The sequence below is a fragment of the Sorex fumeus genome, unplaced genomic scaffold (genome assembly GCF_029834395.1).
Source record: "Sorex fumeus unplaced genomic scaffold, SorFum_2.1 ptg000008l, whole genome shotgun sequence".
In the NCBI taxonomy this organism is placed as follows: Eukaryota; Metazoa; Chordata; class Mammalia; order Eulipotyphla; family Soricidae; genus Sorex; species Sorex fumeus.
This window is the reverse complement of record NW_026606065.1, coordinates 45,437,901-45,446,158: the sequence shown is the minus strand read 5'-3', so window position 1 is coordinate 45,446,158 and position 8,258 is coordinate 45,437,901. Positions and strand designations below refer to the sequence as shown.

Sequence of the window (8,258 nt, the reverse complement as noted above, 5' to 3'; positions counted from 1 at the left end):
TGAATTGCTTTCCATTCCAGTATCATCCAGGCTAGTTATGAAGCTACGTTGTTGGAGATATAAAAACTATGTATTTTGTGAATACTTTTATTTTATTAGATAGAAAATCTTCTGAGTGTTACTTTGAATTTTTTTTCGTTTTGTTTTATAGGAATCACTTTGTCATCCTTGAATGTAGGGGTCTGCTACTGCAGTGCAGAGATCTCAGTCTTGCACAAACAAAGCATGTCACATTACGCTATATCTCATCTGTAAGGTATATTAATGCATCCAGTTTTTACTCAACATGCATAACAATTTTGGAAAGCAATACATGTTAAGACTATAAATGAGCTTAACATTTATTATAGTCTAGCCCACTGATGTACTTAAAATAGCACACGTGTGTTTGGGTTAAACACTCTTGCTTGTATTTTCTCATATACATTCTTTGTCCCTCTCAGATTGCCCAGTAAGCTACCGAGAGTATCCCGCCTGCACAGCAGAGTCTGGCAAGTTCCCTGTGGCATATTTAATATGCCAAAAACAGTAACAATAATGGGTCTCATTCCCCTGCCCCTGAAAGAGCCTCCAATACAGCACCGTTGGGAAAGACGTGTAAGAAGAGGCAGCTAAAATCTCAGGGCTGAGATGAATGGAGACGTTACTAGTGCCTGCTCGAGCAAATTGATGAACAACAGTGATACAGAGAATAAATGTTAAAAAAATGCTAGAAAAATTTAAATCTAATAATTAAAGTGGGTGAACATAAAATATTGACAAAAATTCAATATACTATGAGCCAATGTTTGATATTTTTGGTTTTAACTCAAATAAAAAATAAAATAAGTTTTAATGATTATTTTCACAGAATAGTCTGCACTTTTTACTTATGGGAAAATATATTTTATTTGTTAGTGATCTATATCTACATTTTCCCATTTATAAATGCTTATTTTAATAACCAAATGAATGAGATATAAATGTAATTGTTACATTACTTGACATTATCTAACTTATTTCTATGTAATATAAAAGTTAATCTTTGATTAAAATTACAGTGCAAAGATAGTCACGGAATGTCAATACAACTTTAGCATTTTGAATTTTAAATTATAAAAAATATTGTAATCAGTTGATTTATAATTTACACCAAATTTCTACAATTCTAACTTTCTTTGACAAATACACCAAAATGTGATCCAGATAAGATTGGATATAGAAATAATCTTCCTCTTAGGCTAGTGCTGGGTATTAACCCTAAGTGTTCTAGGCTTCATCAGTGAATTGCCCCTTTTCCTCATGCCACAGAAATTTGTTATGCCCTTGCTAGCATCCCTAACTTAGTTAAAGTTTACCTTTAATCTTTCCTTTGTATTTTATCTCTTTTTGTCTCAGTTCCCCAAGTCAGTCTTGATTACTTATAAGCCAAAATTTTCTGGTAATTCTGAACTTTGTATTTGTACTGCTTTGTATTTGAAGTGCTGTGTATTTGAACCTGCTTTTCTGTTTTCCCTATAGCTATTTTATATTTTATTATAGAGCAATGTTCTTTGGTTAAATACAGAAAGACTATTAGTGCTATACCCCTAGTATTTGGGAATTGATTGACTATGAAATATATCTAGTCGTGGGCATAATTACTTGATTCAGGCTTCAGTTGCTATAGTTCCTAACACCCCAAAAGGTAGTTCCTGCAATAGGACTGGGATGGACCTGAGGCAAGTGGCAAAGCTACTCTGGCATCGAAATGGGACATTTTAGAAAGTATACATGCACGGTCTTGATACAAGGTGTTGCAGCTTAAGAGACAGGACTCCCATGGGGAACGACAAACTGAACTGGCCTGAATACTCAGTCTGGAATTTATGGTTAAAAAAAAAAAGACTCTCAGAGCCCAGAGAAGTAAGTGTTAAAATTAAGCCTTGTTTGCTCTCAAAGTCAGGAGAACTAAGTGTTAGGATGTTTGTCTCTTACTGTATTTATCCAAACAACTGCAAGTTTTGATAACATATACAACTAGAGGAAAGCATAAAAGCAATGTAGACTTCCCTGGGAGACAGAGTGTCTCCTTGAGTTAATCTCCCCAAGAGAATTTCCTCTGCCAAATGTTTATCTATGTAAATGACCAATCACACCTAGGTCCTTACCTCAAGACCCCTCAGATGTTCTATAAGCATGCTAGCAGCTCTGCATTAAATGGGCCATTTTAACCATCAGGCTGTGGTCTCCACCCCCTATCTCCCTGTCTCTCTGTCTCTCTGTTGGGGATACCTGGAGAGGTGGGGAGGTGGTTCTAGGCTATCAAATACACATGCATTGCAGCAGACCCCCACATTTTACTTTGTGAACTCACAGGCTACCACAGAAAATCTGCGTTCTCCTACCTTTTTTCATAGGTCCTTCTCCCTTCCTTGGGTTTATATCAGGTTCCCATCACCACGTATAGATCTGTCATCTCAGATTCTGTTGGTTTTCTCTACTATAGTCTCCTGTATCCTATTCCTTTAACAAGAATGTCTCAGTGACCTTATAGCGATCTTCCTACTTTCCTTTTTACTAGAATTTCTGATTCTAGTTGGTACAGGTAAATCATTAATTCTGAGCTAGATACTTATCTAGCTTTCATGATCTTTTCATATTCTATTATTATAAAGTCTGGAGCGATAGCACAGCGGTAGGGCATTTGCCTTACAAGTGGCCAACAAGGCCGACCCGAGTTCGATTCCTCTGCCCCTCTCGGAGAGCCCAGCAAGCTACTGAGAGTATTCGATATGCCAGACACAGTAACAACAAAGCCTCCAATGGAGACATTACTGGGCCTGCTCGAGCAAATCGACGATCAACGGGAGGGCCTTTACCTTTACCTTTTTACTCAACATAGATATATAGTGTAGAATATCCCTCACTCTACATTTGATCCCTTTTTATTTCCCTTGTACATTTCTGCTGTTCAGAATATATACTTGATGTTTGGCATTATACAACAATCTAGAACAATCGTTCAAGAGTCACAAATTTAGAGTGGTTGAGAACAATTTAGCATAATTTGTGGTGCTAGAGTTGGAACCTGAGGCTGATTATATGCAATGGATGTGCTTCAGTTTTTCCAGCTTTCTCTGGGATATTCAAAAATATTTAAATTCATTAATTATGATCTGTTAATTGTCACTTAACTCTAATTTAACTAAATTACATATTTGAATTAAATTGAAGTTAATTAGATATTTACCACTAAAAATTATCATGATGATGGTTTTACAGCAGAATACACAAAAATGAACATTATAAATATAGTAAATACACTTTATTTTAGCAAATTTAACATATATTTTTAAATCAACTGACATACAAATATTATATATTAAATTAGTATCACTACATATAAGCATCTGAGCAGAGCCAAAAAGAAAATACTTAAAAGAATAGGTTGTTGTGTAGATAAAACACCATATTTTTTAAAAACTAGATTAAATTTAGGAGTAGCCTGCACTGTAGCACTGCCCTCCCTTTGTTCACTGATTTGCTCATTGTGAGACTTGTTGTTACAGCTTTTGGCATATCAAATACACCGCGGGGAGCTTCCCAGGCTCTGCCTTGTGGGCAGGATACTCTTGGTATCTTGCTGGGCTCTCTAGAAGGACTGAGGAATCAAACCTGGGTTGACCAAGTGCAAGGCAAATGCCCTACGCATTGTGCTAAATGTAAATCTCTATGAAGTCAAAATTACCCACAATAAGAGATCAGAACAGATTAGAATTTATTTCAATTGTCATTTTATATAAAAGGCATTACACATATACAATTTAGTAAAATATAATTGTACCATTCATTTGTCATGATGATGATTTTATGTGGTTATATCAAAATGTACCAACACTTTTAAAAACAGTGGATTATATTTTTCTCAAGCAGAAACAATAATATATTTAAATAAATTAAAATATAATTTTATAATTACTTCCTGCAGAATTATAATCACTATTGCCATGTGGAGTTCCGTCATATTTAATCAAAGTCAAATATGTTTTCAAAAAGTTTAGAAATATAAAGATATAGTTAGGATTGATATCTTAGCCATTTGATTCCTAATTTTTTTCTGTAGTCATTAACTTAACTGATTTTAGAAAAGTATTCTTTAGGCCCTACTGGATATTTATTGTTTCATTAATATGGACCTCTAAGCTTTTCTAGGATTAAAGGTAAATATCAGTCAGACCACATGTAAGATATGAAAATACAATTTTATTATATATATATCACTAACAAAAGAATGGGACTTCATATCATTAGAAAAGCAGCAAAGTACCAATTCCAATTCCAAATTTGCAGACAGCAAGTTACATACGGTTAACAATCCTGAGAGAAACACCACAACCATTTCAAAATATATTTACCAAACTGTGAAAAATTATCTTGGCTTTAAACTGAACTTAGAATAATTACCGGTACTGATGCTAATGATTTAGATGTTCAGTTAGTGTAGATTTATGAACTAGAGTGTTTGTGGGTGTGGGTGTGCTTGTACCCTTGTTTCTATATGTGATATTTTCTGTCAGGGTAATTATTTTAGATTCGGCAGAGTTCTTGGAATGATAATAACGTGGTGAACATTGTTATCAGCACAAAACAGAACATTACATTTTGTTTAACTAAAATGAAAAAGAGCTAACTAAGTTTAGACTATTTAAAAGGAAAAATCCATGTGTTTTTATCTGCTAGGTGGCAGTAAGGAATGCATTTTTTTTACAATTCCTGATATATTATTTCTAGATTCAACTACTTTGAAAGTAAAATGTCTGTTTAATTTAAATCAGTTAGAAATTTCCTGTCGGAATAAAAGAAAGGTGAAAGATTTTTTTCCCTTTTATATGGCCCATTTTGAAAGCTCACACTTGTTGATATTATTATTCACTTGCCAAATATAGCTCCTTTTATCTAAAGTGGATAATACATATTAAAAAATTTAATAGCTGTGTGAATTTCAGTGAAAGCAGCCATAATGTGCCAATCAAGCCATGTAATGTACAAGTCAACCTTTTATAGTCATTTTCTTGTCAAACACTAGATGACATGTGTCATATATGCACATTTTGTTTAAGAAATGTTTGGGGTTTGTAATCCAAGCATTAGATTTGCCATGTCTAGAATCAAGGAATTTGAGGTTATACTCCCAAATTATTTGAATTTTATTGCATTTTTAAAAGTTTTATTTAAATAAGAATGTCACATATTCCTGTTAATGGGCAAAGAGACATCTCATTAGGATGTTGTTCTTATATTAATGAGGGGCAAAGCAGATGGTCCTTATTTCATCCTAGCTTAATGCCTGGATTAGTGGCCAGAGTTGTTTCATGCTTGGGCTCATTCCAAAATAAGAAAGGAAGTAAAAGAAAGTCACCTCTACAACATTGTCCAAAAATTGTTTGAAGATATTTTCTCTTTAAAAGACTATCAGCATATGTCAGATGAAATGGATTTAAATTTTAATAGAGCAGTACTTTAAAAAAAATGTTTGTATTGATTCACCATGAGATACAGTTACAAAGCTTTTATGTTTGAGTTTCAGTAATACAATGATCAAACACCCATCCCTACACCAGTGCAAATTTTCCACCACCAATGTTCCCCATATCCTCCCCCCATCATACCCCTCCCCCTGCCTCTATTGCAGACAATTTCCCCCATACTCTCTCTCAACTTTTGGGCATCATGGTTTGAAATACAGATAATGAGAGGCTATCACATTCAGTCCTTTACCTACTTTCAGCACACATCTCCCATCCCGAGTGATCCCTTCAGCTGTCATTGATTTAGTGGTCCCTTCTATATTCCAGCTCCCTTCTACCCTAGCTCATGAGGCAGGCTTCCAACTATTGAGCAATATCTCTGGCCCTTGTCTCTACTGTCCTTGAGTGTCAGTCTCATATTATGTCATTTTATATTCTGCAAATAACTGCAGTCATTCTATATCTAGAGCATATTCCAGATATATTAATTATTGAAATATTTTAATTATTATTGATATTTAATTATGTTAAATATTTTAATTATTATTTTAAATATTATTGATATATTTTAATTATTGAAAACATTGCAAAATGTCTGTCCTTGTCCTCCTGTTGTTCATCAATTTCTCGAGCGGGCCAGTAACTTCTCTGTTGTGAGACTTGTTGTTACTGTGTTTGGAATATTGGATACGTCATGGGTAGCTTACCAGGCTTTGCCATAAGGGTGAGGTACTCTCTGTAGTTTGCTGGGCTCTCTAAGCGGGGCCGAGGAATAGAACCTGGGCAGACCAGGTGGGCCATGTGCAAGGCAAACGTCCTATCTGCTGTGCTATCGCTCCAGCAAAATGTCTAAATAGAATAATTCAAAAATGGAAATTAAAAGTCCACATTTCTCATAGTTTATCAAAGAACCTCAGATTTAATAACTATGTAGAATACAACTCATAAAAATATTTTGAAATTCATAAAGATATTTCAGCAATAATGCTTCCCTGAAAAAAATTAAAGTATGTTCAGTTTAAGAAACAATAAATTGTGAAATTTGCTTCTTAATGTCCTTCTCTCTTGATTGAAATAAAGTACTTAAATAGAAGTCTTTCAGAAAAAAAATCCTTTTTGTTGACTTTTCCTATTAAGAATATTGCCCACTAAAGTTCCTCAAACTGGAGTATATACAGGCAGAAAAGATGAGTCCTACCCACCTACTCCAGTTATTATTTCACAATGTATCTCACTGTCACTGTCACTTCCGTTGTTCATTGATTTGCTCAAGTGGGCCCAGTAACGTCTCCACTGTGACACTTGTTACTGTGTTTGACATATCGAATATATCATGGGTAGCTTGCCAGGCTTTGCTGTGTGAGTGAGATACTCTCATTAGCTTGCCGGGCTCTCTGAGAGGGGTGGAGGAATCAAACCTGGGTCAGCCAGCGAAGCTTTGCACTCGGCGCTTGGTCGAAGATGACGGCCTTCCCCAAATAGAGACGGACCGGTCCTCAGTCAAGGATATACGAGAAGCTGCGATCCCCTGCTAGAACCTCCAAACAATGTATGTAGACTTCTATTTATAACTGTTTATATTATTCAGTGAATGAATAATTCTTGTTCTGGATTCTTCATTTCATAGCACAGCGGGTAGGGCATTTGCCTTGCATGCGACTGACACGACCAATCAGTTTAATTCCTCTGCCCCTCTTGGAGAGCCCGGCAAGCTACCGAGAGTATCTCGCCCGCATGGCAAAGCCTTGCAAGCTACCCATGATGTATTTGATATGCCAAACACAGTAACAAGTCTCACAATGTTACTGGACCCGCTCGATCTAATCAATGAACAACAGGAGGACAGTGATGATGATGATGATGATTCCTTCCATGATGTTAAAATCATTGTTATTTCACTTCAAGTTGTGACAGAGAGTTCACTGTTTTTAATCTATCAGTTTTATAACCTTTCAATTAATTGGAAAATTAGGGAGAAATTTGCTTTTCTGACATATGTTAAGGTGCTAAATTTGACATTGTCTATAACTCATGTCATTGCCTTATTAGAAATGCACTTATATGTAGCCCTATTAGTGTAGAAATTTTCAACCTGCACACAAGCAAGAACTAATGAATTAATCTTTGGAGATTCCGAAACCTCAAGATAGTGTCAAGATGAGACTCTGCTCTTCTCATTTTTGTCTATGCCTTTTATGAATTTCCAGTGATAGTGAACATCTGTTTTATTTAATTTTATACTGAACTATTTTAAAGATTAACTCCCCAAAGTTTTCCCTTTGTAATGACTAATAGTGACTAAAATTTCAACACAGCAAATGAGTCATGATTGTTTACATATTGCAGCTTGGTGACTCAATTTTCCATCTATTTTTATAGACTTGGTAGATATACACAGTATGTTAAATACTATGTTCCTATAATTAACCAAGTGATAGTGAACTCACTAAGACTTTAATGTTCTAAAATGTAAATAAGGTGTCACGTAGCTGGTCCTCAAAGAATGCAATCCAGTTTCCAAGAGAACCTTTTACACAAACAAGAGAAAAGAACTAAAAGTATTTTACTCAATATGTGAAATGTTTACTAAGGCATTTTGGGGTTTGTAATAAACATAAAATGGTGAAGCGATTATAGAAAAGCAATAATTTAATCACTTAATCACTTAAGAAAAGCAATAATTTAAAAATATCTTAAAATATTTCTGATGAAAACTGGTTATTTTAAATTGCCACAATAAAATTTTCATACCAGACAGGTTTTTTTTGA

At 34.8% G+C, this 8,258-nt stretch overlaps 1 pseudogene; it reads left to right on the top strand.

The window, feature by feature from the left end:
• The first annotated feature begins 5,210 nt into the window (after nucleotides 1-5,210).
• On the top strand, nucleotides 5,211-5,349 carry LOC130019534 (uncharacterized; annotated as a pseudogene).
• The last annotated feature ends 2,909 nt before the right edge of the window (nucleotides 5,350-8,258 follow it).